Genomic DNA, 12,867 nt, shown 5'->3' with positions numbered 1-12,867 from the left:
TCACTGTTTGCTGATGATATAATTGTTTACCTAGAAAACCCCAAAGACTTATCCAAAAAGCTCCTAGAACTGGTAAATGAATTCAGCAAAAGTTTCAGGATCCAAAATTAATGTACACAAATCAATAGCTCTGCTATGCACCAACAATGACCAAGCTGAGAATCAAATCAAGAACTCAACCACTTTCACAATAGCTGCAAAAAAATAAAATACTTAGTAATATACCTAACCAAGGAGGTAAAAGAGCTCTACAAAGAAAACTACAAAATATTGCTGAAAGGAATCATAGATGACGCAAACAAATAAAAATACATCCCTTGCTCATGGATGGGTAGAATCAATACTGTGAAAATGACCATATTGCCAAAAGCAATCTACAAATTCAATGCAATTCCCACCAAAATACCTCCATCATTCTTCACAGAACTAAAAAAAAATCCTAAAATTCATATGGAACCAAAAAAATGGCCCACATACCCAAAGCAAGACTAAGCAAAAAGGACAAATCTGGAGGCATCAATATTACCCAACTTCAAACTATATTATAAGGCCATAGTCACCAAAACAGCATGGTATTGGTCTAAAAATAGGCACATAGACCAAAGGAATGGAATAAAGAACCCAAAAATAAAGCCAAATACAGCCAACTGATCTTCCACAAAGCAAACACAAATATAAAGTGGGGAAAGGATACCCTATTCAAAAAATAATGCTGGGATAATTGGCAAGCCACATGTAGAAGAATGGAACTGGATCCTCATCTCTCACTTTCTACACAAATAAACTCAAGATGGATCAAAGACTTAAATCTATGACCTGAAGACATAAAGATTCTAGAAGGTAACACTGGAAAATCCCTTCTAGGCATTGGCTTACACAAAGACTTTAGGACCAAGAACCCAGAAGCAAATGCAACAAAAACAAAGACAAATAGATGGGACTTAACTAAAAAGCTTCTGCATAGAAAAAGAGATAATCAGCAGAGTTAAAAGACAACACACAGAGTGGGAGAAAATCTTCACAACCTATACATCTAAGAAGGGACTAATATCCAAAATCTACAAAGAACTCAAACAAATCAGCAAGAAAAAAAAAAAAATCCCATCAAAAAGTGGGCTAAGGATATGAATAGGCAGTTCTCAAAAGAAGATACACAAATGACCAACAAGCATATGGAAAAATGCTCAACATCACTAATTATCAGGGAAATACAAATCAAAACCTACAATGAAATACCATCTCATTCCTGCAATAATGGCTATAATAATAATAAAAAAAGATGTTGGTATGTATATGATGAAAAGGGAACCCTTTTACACTATTGGTGGGAATGTAAACTAGTACAACCACTATGGAAAACAGTGTGGAGATTCCTGAAAGAACTAAAAATAGATCTACTATTTGATCCAGCAATCCCACTACTAGGTATCTACCTAGAGGAAAAAAGTCATTATATGACAGTCATTATATGAAAAAGAGACTTGCACACATATGTTTATAGCACCACAATTTACAATTGCAAAAATATGGAACCAGCCCAAATGCCCATCAATCAATGAGTGGATAAACAAAATATGATACATATATATGATATATATGTACATACACACACACACACACATATATGGCATTTGCAGCAACCTGGATGGAATTCAAGACTATTATTCTAAGTGAAGTAACTCAGGAATGGAAAACCAAACATTGTATGTTCTCATTCATATATGGGAGCTAAGCTATGAGGACACAAAAGCATAAGAATGATTCATTAGACTTTCGGGACTTGGGGGGAAGGGTGAGTGGTAGCGAGGGATAAAGGACTACACATTGGGTACAGTGTATACTGCTTGGGTGATGGGTGCACAAAAATCTCATAATTCACCACTAAAAAACTTATTCATGTAACCAAACACCACCTGTTCCTCCAAGAATGTATTGAAATATAAAAATAAAAAACTGAAAAAAAAAAAGACCAAACAACTAAATCCTGGATTGGATTCTAGATCAAAAAACAAAATACTGTAAAGGACAGCATTAGGACACTATACATATGGGACTGCATATTAGATAATAATGTTATATTGATGTTAAATGTAGTTAATTTTAAAACGTAAAAATATAAGAGCATTTTTCTCAGAAGGTAAAAATGGAAATCTTTAGGGGTAGAGAATTATGATATCTGAACTTACTCTCAAATGGTTCAGCAAACAATAATATTGTAATATATAGTCAGAGAGAATATGCATTAAAAGCAGATATGAAAAAATGCTAATCATTGGTGAAGACAGATGAAGGTCCAAGAGGTGTTTATTGCACTATTCTTGTGATTGCTTCTGTAGTTTTGAACTTTCTTCAGAATAAAATTTTTTTTTAAAATTAGAGAACCTAATCCTTATGATAGTCTAATGAGTTATTTGCTTTACTCTGTTCCTAGAGTAAATGTAAATTAACAAACTATCTGTAAAACAATTGTCAATAAATATTCAAGGACCTTACAATATTCATACTCTTAATCCAGATCATTGGGAGTTTATCCTAAGAGTCAGTTACAAAATATGGGGCATGGGGGGAAGTATAAACAGAGGTATTTATTTTACATCATTTAATATATTAAAAATCTGGAAAATAAAAGTAATTCATTAAATTATGGCATATTTGTTAATAAGGCAATAGGTTATCAACATATTAAGAGTTTTATGCACATTAAAAATACTTGTGTTATTCTGTGTAAAAAGTCAATATCAAATTATATATAATTATGACCTCAATGATATAAAATCAATTTTTCATAATAAAAACTGATATCCACCAAAATATGAATAATAGTTACCCACGGTTGTGAATTATGAGATAGTTTTCTTTGTGTTTGTCAATTTGGTTTCGTTTTGCTTTGCTCTGTAGAATAAGAGGGTGGAGCTCTGAGTTCAAGTCCAAGGGATCCCCAGCTAGTTTATGATAATCATCAGGATCCTCTGTTTCATCATCGTCCTCATTTCTTCTGTGATCAACTTTTAAAGATGTGTTTCTCAGGCCGGGAGCGGTGGCTCACGCCTGTAATCCCAGTACTATGGGAGGCCGAGGCGGGTGGATCACGAGGTCAGGAGACGGAGACCATCCTGGCTAACACGGTGAAACCCCGTCTCTACTAAAAATACAAAATACATACATACATACATACATACATACATACATACATACATAACCGGGCGTGGTGGCGGGCGCTTGTAGTCCCAGCTACTCGGGAGACTGAGGCAGGAGAATGGCGTGAACCCAGGAGTGGAGGTTGCACTGAGCCGAGATCGCGCCACTGCACTCCAGCCCGGGGAACAGAGCGAAACTCCATCTCAAAAAAAAAAAAAAAAAAAAAAAAGAAAGAAATTTGCTTCTCCTACCTTTTCCTGAAGAGAAGACAAAACATACAACTAGAGTTGAGTTTCTGAGGTGAAAGGCTGAAGTTGACAGCTACCTATTGAATACCTCAGAAGTCTTGATTTCTTTGCAAAATGCATATAAGTTTATTTCTTATTCTATTTGATAACATATGTATTGGTTTTAATATACGAATGATACAGTTGTGTGAAAGTATATGGCAGTATACCATTTTACAAAACAAATTCTGAAGAGATTTTCAAATTAATATCCCAAGTCCCTAAACCAAATGAAAACAAAGTAGCTTCAAGCAAATGAAGACAGAACTGGTAATTGCTTACTTTCCGGCTTCAAATGACTTTCTTTCAGACTGAAATAGAGCAAGACTCCTAGAAAGGAGGAGTCTAGAAGGAACAATCCCATGAGATTGGTGTTTAAAAAGGAAAATGCTACTAGACACATCAAGAAGGAAATATAGACTCTTATGAGAGGACAGAATTCTGTTTTAATGCAGAACAGTGGGATGGTCCTGGAGATCACGTGACAAATTGGATCCTATGCAATAACCTATTTGGATCATCAGCAGATGTTAAAAAAATCCTACTGTGAATCTCAGATGAAAAGTTTTGCTAAAATCCTGAGTGCATGGGAGATGATGATAGACTGGTGGAAAAACAAAGCCCAGCGGAGTGTCTTTAACTTGGTGCTGTGAGATTTACTGAGGCCCGACAGGGGTCAGACTTGAGGTCCTTCTTGTTCACAATCTATAAAAAATGATATAGATTGGTTAATTCTGCTGACACACAGAGCCAAGGGAGGCATAGTCCTTCAAAAAAAAAAAAAAAAAGTCAGTAAAATTCAGAGTGTTTGGGCCTATTCCCTTGGCCTGAAAATTCTCAGAAATTAGTTGAAGCTAGTTCATCAGTGGTCACATTTGGGGAGAATGTATGACCTATAAAGTAAGTGTAGAAGACCCAATCAAAAGTTGTTTTTGGCACAGGAGGTAAAATTACATTAGTGTAACTTGAATTCCTGGATTGCTTTAGACAATGCCAAGATCTGGGACTCAATTCTAGATAAGGCAAGTTTCCCAGCCTCCTATTTCAGTCATGTCAAAAGAAAGTACAGCAAATGGGAATAGTGCATGTACATTTTTAGTGTGACAGAACATGTCACCTTCAGCTTGCGTCTGATGGCTGATCACAGAGGGGACTAGGACCTGGAATATACTGTGTTCTTCACAACAGACAACCCAGGAAATCATAGCATGTAGAGATTCTCATTTTATCCTTCCCCCCCCACTTCATGGAGGCTCAGCAGAAATGCTGTCTTTTTCCTGAAGAAGAAATGAGATGCATCCAAATTATTTGCTGTTTAGTATTGAATTTGTTCTTATAATTACAGAGGGTTAAGTGATTCATATAGGATGAAAGGCCCCCTACACTCATGATGTTTTCTGTGGTGCCATTGCTTTCCTTCTCTCCAGACACAACATTTTGTTTGGGGTTTACTATAGTGCTTGTTTTTATTTTAATATCAGAAGAAGGAAACTCTGAGCACACAACCTTAATTGGAAAAATCTCCTTCCATAGTAAACTAGATTGTTGCACTGTTTAAACACAGCTAGTAGGGTCAGGTTTCTAAATACAGTGTTTTGGTGGAAGTCACGGGCTTTCTAAGAGTTGAAGAGTTCTGTGATCTGGCTTATGGTTTTTGGAGTGGATTGTTTAGGTTAGAGGAAAGTCTAAAGCCATTTGAATTAGCAAGGTTTTAGGATTGTGGATGGTGAAATTTCCCAAAGCAGTTTCAAGACTGAAGGTGGGGAGCCAGACTTCCTACCAGGCTACAAAGGGGTGCTAAGCATGAGAAAATGGACTCCATAGAGTCTGGCAGATCATCGACATATGGCTGAGGAGAGCTGGCTGGTGTCATGAGCCTCAATGAAGGAGAATTATCTTCAGGAGGGTGGGAAAGCAAGGATCCAGAAGCTGTCATGTAGGTGCATAAAATGTTTTTCAGTACCTCCTACAACCGCCATGGGACCTTGGGGGTCACAACAACACGAGCAACACCATCACCACAAGTCTATGGGGTTCCAGACACTATAGTGTAGAAGAAAGAACACTTTCTGGAATTTGAAGATATAGGAGAAGGACAGTGGAGTTGTCTTTCCTAGGAATCCCATGGGAAGCACTGGGAACTGGCTCATGAAAGGAAAGGTGGCAGGATTAGAACAAAGGCCACAGAATGTGCTGATAAAAACTCAGGAGACACTGCAATCCTGGGTGGTCTCAGGAGAGACCAGGAATTGAGAAACAGATCCACTTGAGTTGGAAGGGAACAAAGGAGCTAAGAGAAATGTAGTTAATTTTTTTGCAAATTATACTTTTCAGCTTGGCATGGTGGTTCATGCCTATAATCCTAGCAACTTGGGAGGCTGAAGTGGAAGGATCACTTAAGCCCAGAAATTCGAGGCTGCAGTAAGCCATGATTGTACCACTGCACTCCAGGCCTGGGGGACAGAGCAAGACCCTGTCTCAAAAAAATAATAAATTAATACATAATTAATAAAAATTAAAAAGTCTTCTTAGTGCTTGATGAACCTGGGAAATGGGAACTCCATTTCTGGTTAAGTGGTTGATTTCTAAACATGTTCTCATTTAGATCACCTTATTCTTGTGTGAATTGGTCTTGTTTTCTGAACCTGGCTTTCTGATTAAAGCAAAATTGGGGTTCACTCCAGTGACATGAACACAAGACATATAATTTAGAGAATGTACACCATTTTCTAAAAGTGCTGTCTTCCTTTTCAAGTCATGCTAAGGATGACGGCAAGGATGTTGTAGCACTTGGAAGGCCTCAGAGGAGGGGGAAGGAGCTAACTTTAAGAGTAAAAGGTTGAATGATTGTCAGGCCGGGGGCCAAGGAAAAGGGGAACACATCTGCCAACTCTCCACTCCCCATCCAAGTGCTCCAACTTCCCATCTACCGCCAAGACACATTTTATTTTTCTGACATGAAATATGTATATAATTCTAGCCTGATTTTTTAAAGCACAAGAGGGTTGATTCTGTTTATGCCTCCCTTTACTCCCACCCAGTGCAAACACTGGCTTCCAGCCTGAGGATGACGACAGGACCTAGCAAACAGAATCCAAGAGCCAGGAAGTAGATGGCTAAGTAAATATGCCCCCCAATGCTGACATTTTTAACCAGGTAGGTGTAGAGGTGGAGGATCTGGATGGCAAGGCTCAGACAAGGGAAATAGGTGGGAAAAGAGCAACTAGCACTTAATGACTGATTTTTTGCTTGTAGTCTAAAGCTATTTGTCTGGTTCCCATATCTGAAGTTCAAGCAGCATCTTCTGGACTTGGTGACTGGAGCAGGGAAAGTGTGGCCTCATTGAAATGGGATCAGGTTTTAGGATGTTTCATGTGTGTGCCTGAAACACACAGTTTAGCATCTTCAAGAGCAAAGAGATTCACGTAAGAAAGGAGATGTAAAGTAAATTAAAGGAATTGAACAATGGAAAATACGTGAGTCCATGAATTAACAGATCAACATTATTGAGCACTTCTGGTGTGCCAAGGCACATCTATACTGATAAAGGAAGCTGCCCTGGCAATGTGTCCTGTAGCTGTTATCTCATTTCATTTAATCCTCATGTGGTTGCAAGTCAGCAATGGGAAGAACATTTAAAGATATCACTCCCACTGCAGAAGGCAGGAATCTATGGCTTCAAAGATCTTGTGTCATTACTTGTTAAGGTTCCTGAAAAAATTATTAAATTTTATGCAATGTTTCAATACTTCAAGGAGCAGAGTGGTTCTATTTTCTAAGGTTGTGTTCATTCCCAGCACCTAGATCATAATACATGTATTTTTATTACATGCATTTTTGAATGAAAAAAATAGGTGATAATGAATGAAGGATTTATTTTCTCTGTGCTTGATTCTGAGAAACATGAAAGAAGAATGTATGAATTCAGCTCAATTTGTACTACTTAATTTTTGTTCTCAAAGAGCTGTAGAAGGATGTTTACCCCAAACCAGAGCAAAAGCAAGACCTTTCTCTCTTTTTTTTTTTTTTTTTTTTTTTTTAAGACAGAGTCTCACTCTGTCACCCAGGTTGGAGTGCAATACTGCTATGTCGGCTCACTGCAACCTCTGCCTCCCAGGCTCAAGTGATTCTCCTACATCAGCCTCCTGAGTAGCCGGGATTACAGGCACCTGCCACCACACCTGGCTGATTTTTATATTTTTAGTAGAGATGGGGTTTCATTGTCTCAGCCAGACTGAACTCCTGACTTCAGGTAATCTGCCCGCCTCAGCCTCCCAAAGTACTAGGATTACAGGTGTGAGCCACCATGCCTGGCTGACCTTCCTTCTTTTAAGTGGCTGTTTTACTTTGTTGCTCCTTTATGTTCAGGTGCCAGAATGCAAGTGTTGTTGAGAGCAAAGTGGTGTTGCTATGGTCATTAGCTTCAGCATAGGAAATGGCATGTGCTCTTCCAGTAGCCCATGTTAGACCTCATCTAGAGAGAGATTAGACATTTATGAAACCGAAAAAAAACAGTTAAATCTGTAAGAGATCCTTCAAATGTTTGCTCTGGGTCTCTCTTCCCCTTTCTCCCTCTTTCTCTTTCTCTCTCTTAATCTATAACTCTGTCTACTAATGTCTCTCTGTCTTAGAATGGAGACCTCAAATACCTGCCATAATACTTCGCCCTGGGTAAGCTCAGAATCCGAAAAAAGTCTTTAATGTTATGACTCAAAACAGTATTTGTTATTATAAGAATCAAAACCAAAGAACATGCCCATGTAAGGATATGCCTTAAATTCAAGTTATTAATTAATTAATTAGCTGGGTTAATGTTGTATATTTTTAATTCTCAGTTTTTCATGCCTCTGTGCATGCCCACAGGATATGTTGCCTTTTCACTGGACTGTTCCTTGTGCAACCTCCTCCTCAATTTTTGGCTTGTCTTCTATCTATGTTTAGACGCCTGAGCTCATCACTGTACTCTCCTTTCTCCAACTGTTGTTGGGTGCATTCCCATGCTCCTGACTGCAAGCTGGGCAGTTATGGAGCAGGATTCTCACTAAATTAAGATGGTATCTAAATAGCAAAAGGGCTCCTCTCAGCCAGAACAAAATAATATCTTCTATTTTCAGCCGACATGAGGGAAGTTCTGGAGGATTATAGCTAAATGTGAGATGATGCTTTATTAGGCTGATGGTCTAATACTATCTTCCATATATTATACTGTTACGTTTTGAGATGTATTTTTTTCTGTATAACATCAAGTATTACATCTCTACTTTCATACTCCATAACTTCATGGGGCCCATTCAAGCAGACCGCAGTGAGAATGGTGCTCCCTGGAAGTTTGCAGGGCATACCCAAACAGCCATATGTGTGGCACATATTCCTAAAGTCATAGTACATTAGCCGTAAAATGGGAAGTATAAATAATCTACTTCAAATTCTACCTTTCACAGATAGAAACTGAGGTCCAGCAATGGAGATTCTTACATATTTTCATGCAGTTATTCATCCAGTGGCTGTATGAGTTCATGTGTAGACCACATATTGCCTTAAAATTATTCACTTTTCATGCATAATAGCATTTGATGGGGGCTAAACTTTTATTTACCATATAAAGTTATTTAAAAATATTTTCACTTTCATAAACTTACAAGTTCCCCACTTTGGCAGGGCGTGGTGGCTCACTCCTGTAATCCCAGCACTTTGGGAGGCCAAGGTGGGTGGATCACGAGGTCAAGAGACTGAGACCATCCTGGCCAACATGGTGAAACCCCATCTCTACTAAAGATACAAAAGTTAGCTGGGCGTGGTGGTGCATGCCTGTAGTCTCAACTATGAGGGGGGCTGAGGCAGGAGAACCGCTTGAACCTGGTAGGCAGAGTTGCAGTGAGCCTTGATCATGCCACTGCACTCCAGCCTGGTGACAGAGCAAGACTCTGTCTCAAAAAAAAAAAAAATCCCCACTTCCAGTCCCACCAACACAGAAGTTTTCATAATTTAAAAGCCATTAGTAATTGAAATAATATCAAAATTTTATTCCAAAAATTTTTGCATGAAAACATAAATACTCTTCCTAAAACAGAGTTTGGGCTAGCCTGAAATATACAAGCACAGACTTTAAAAAATGTCTTAAAAGAACACCCATGATTTTTTTTTTTAAACAGAGGATCCAATCTTGGGCAAAACCTACTTTTTAGTCCCTGTCTACTAAACAGCATAAGCTTTATCTTTGATGCTTAGCTTATCCAGCAAAAGGGAGGTCCACTGCCCCCTGTGCTAGAAAGAGCATGGGCTCGGAATTAAAAGGCAGGTTTCCCAACACTTGACTGTCTTGAGTTTCACTGTTTGACCCAGTCCATTTTATTTCCTTCTCTGGCCCATAGTTTACCAATTTGCAAAAACAGGCTACACTAGATTATCCCTAAGGGTTCTTTTCATCTTTAATATCTTATAATTTATTTTTCTTGAATTAGGTAGAAGGTAAAGACAAATAGTTGTAATAGCATAGGATTCTCTGAAGATCAAATAATACCTACTGTAGGACATCTAATTTTCAGCCTTGCTGCCTATATCTATATTTCCTTTTTTTTTTTTTTTTTTTTTGAGACGGAGTCTGGCTGTGTCACCCAGGCTGGCACCATCTTGGCTCACTGCAAGCTCTGCCTCTCAGGTTCATGCCATTCTCCTGCCTCAGCCTCCCAAGCAGCTGGGGCTACAGGTGCCCGCCACCATGCCCGGCTAATTTTTTGTATTTTTAGTAGAGATGGGGTTTCATCGTGTTAGCCAGGATGGTCTCGATCTCCTGACCTCGTGATCCTCCTGCCTTGGCCTCCCAAAGTGCTGGGATTATAGGCCTGAGCCACTGCGCCCGGCCGTCTGTATTTCCTTTCAATGGGATCATTTTGCTCTACTATTCATAGCTAATATATGACTCCCTTTTTACAATCAGCTAGCTTGATCTACAGTGCAATGTCCTGGTTCCACCCTATCACTACCACCCCCACTTTCTAAATCTTGGAATTTCTTAGCCTTGAAGCATCTTCTTAACTCTGAGCTGGGTATTTGTTTACTGGGTGTTTTCTATCATCTGGGAGTTCTTATTCAGGACTCTCCGTTCTGTATTCATCCTCTCTCTGGTCTCCGTGCTCTTGGCCTCCTCGCTGATTATTCTCTTGAATGTTTTCTCTCCCTTTATGGCTCCATTTTTTTTTTTTTTTTTCATTTGTTTCATGTTGTTTGTGTCAGTATATTTAAGCTCTGGGTTGGCTTTTTTGGATCTTTTCTAACAAAACTTTGTTTATGTTTTCCTTTCTTTTTCTCCTTGCTAGATTATCTGTGCCTTTCCTGTAGTTTTAGTCTATGAGCAACTGCAGAGAATTTGTTAGTGCAGTTGAAGATTTTCCCATTTGTTTGCTGGAAGCTTCCTTCTCACTCCAAGTCTTCTTATTATCAGGAGGTGTCACCTTCTATGTAATATCACTTGGATACTGAAACTTCTCCATGAACTAGAAGAATGTATGCTTCAGTGTGGTAAGCAGAATTTCTAAAATGACCTCTTCCTCCCCGAGATATCCTGACATAATCCCCTAAATTTGTAAATATGATGAAATATCAATTCTTGTTATTTTGTGTTATGCTATATGGTACATGTATTAGTCAGGGGGTTCCAGCAAAAGGAACCTATGGTAGATATACATGTATATATACACACACATATTCTTACACAGATAGGAAGAGAGAGAGAGAGAGAGAGAGAGAGAGAGAGAGAGAGACTTTATTGATTTCCTTGAAGCAAAAAAGGAGATTAGATGGAGTGTTGGATAAACAAATCACTTAAGGAAAGACAAAAAATATTATGTGTACCTAGGACAACCACACCTTAAAAGAGATGTTTTCCCAATGTATGCAATAAATATGTTCCATATTACAGTATTCATAGCTAGGTTTATATCTATAAATGAAAAACAGGAACTTTTTTTTTTCAGTGGGAGATGGCTTAAACACACGTTTATTTAAGGATTTCAAACTGACCACTCACAGACTAAATACTGTTTGGCCTGTACAAACTTTTAAAAATAGGAAAAGGTTACAAAAAGCCTGCACATGAACCCTTTAGTCTATAATACAAGTTGAAATTATTTTTTAAAAAAGAGATATTGCTTACAGCAAAATTTATACAATTTGGTGACATGGCATGGGTTAGGAGACTTGTCCTTGCTGTTTGAACATACTATTTAAGCTCTCTGTTACTCAGCTTTCTTATCGGTAAAATGAGTTGGTTAAACAAGAGCAAGGGGTGCCAGCCCAACAGCCTTCAGGGAGCAGGCAAGTGACATGAGAGAGTGAATAGACCAGGTGCAACACAAAAGCGAGTAATGGAACTACAACAATTGGAGAATGCACAAACTGCTTCAAGGAGACACCAGCCTGTTATTGTCATTGGGGAGAAATGGGCACCGTGTTGCCAGATCTTTTGACTTTTCAAAAGAAGTTGATATCTGTTTATTATAAAGAATTTGCTGCTTAAGTGATTGCAGAGCCTGAGAAGTCCCATGATCTGCTGCTTGCAAGCTGGAAACACAGGGAATTGGTGCTGTTGTTCTGAGAACTGGAGGGTCAATGACAGAATTTCTAATCAAGGGCAGAAGAGCGATGTCTCAGCACAAGCTATCAGGCAGAGAGAGAATAAATTCTCCCTTCCTCCACCTTTTTGTTCTATTCAGGCCCTCCGTGGATTGGATGAAGCTTACACACATTGGGCAGGGTCACCTACTTTACCTAGTCCACCAATTTAAATGTTGATATCATCTGGAAATGCTCTGAAGGACACACATAGAAATAAGGTTTAATCTGGGAAGCCTGTTTCCCAGTTCAGTGGAAACACAGTGGAAACCATCACAATACATTTGCTTTCATAAATAATGAGTTATCCAAGTGGGCCTGTTATAATCATGTAAGTCCTTAACAGCAGAGAGCTTTTTCCAGCTGGAGGCCGAAAGAGAAGTTGGAGGGATTTGAAGTATGAGTCCTGAATAAACCTTGGCTGCTACAAAGATAGAGGGCCCTATAGAAAGCATGAAGAGGAATATGCGCAGCCTATAGGAGCAGAAAGAACCCCTGACTGGCAGCCAGCAGGGAAATGGGGACCTTATTCCAACAACCGGCAATCTAAAGGAACTAAATTTGGTAACAACCTGGGTGAGTTTGGGAGCAATTCCTTCCCCAGAGCCCCTAGATGAGATCCCTGCCTGGTCAGCAAGACCCACTTTCTCCCATGAGATCCTAAGCAGAGCACCCAGTTACAACGTACTAGGACATTGACCTACAGAAACTGTGAGATAACAAATTTGTTATTTAAGCTTGTAAGTTTATGGTAATTCGTTATACAAAACTAATATTCCCTACTGTTGTGCTTCTTTGGTTCCTCTGCCCTCCTGCTTCTGCATTCAGCACC

The sequence above is a fragment of the Rhinopithecus roxellana genome, chromosome 17 (genome assembly GCF_007565055.1).
Source record: "Rhinopithecus roxellana isolate Shanxi Qingling chromosome 17, ASM756505v1, whole genome shotgun sequence".
In the NCBI taxonomy this organism is placed as follows: Eukaryota; Metazoa; Chordata; class Mammalia; order Primates; family Cercopithecidae; genus Rhinopithecus; species Rhinopithecus roxellana.
This window is presented reverse-complemented; position numbering follows the sequence as displayed.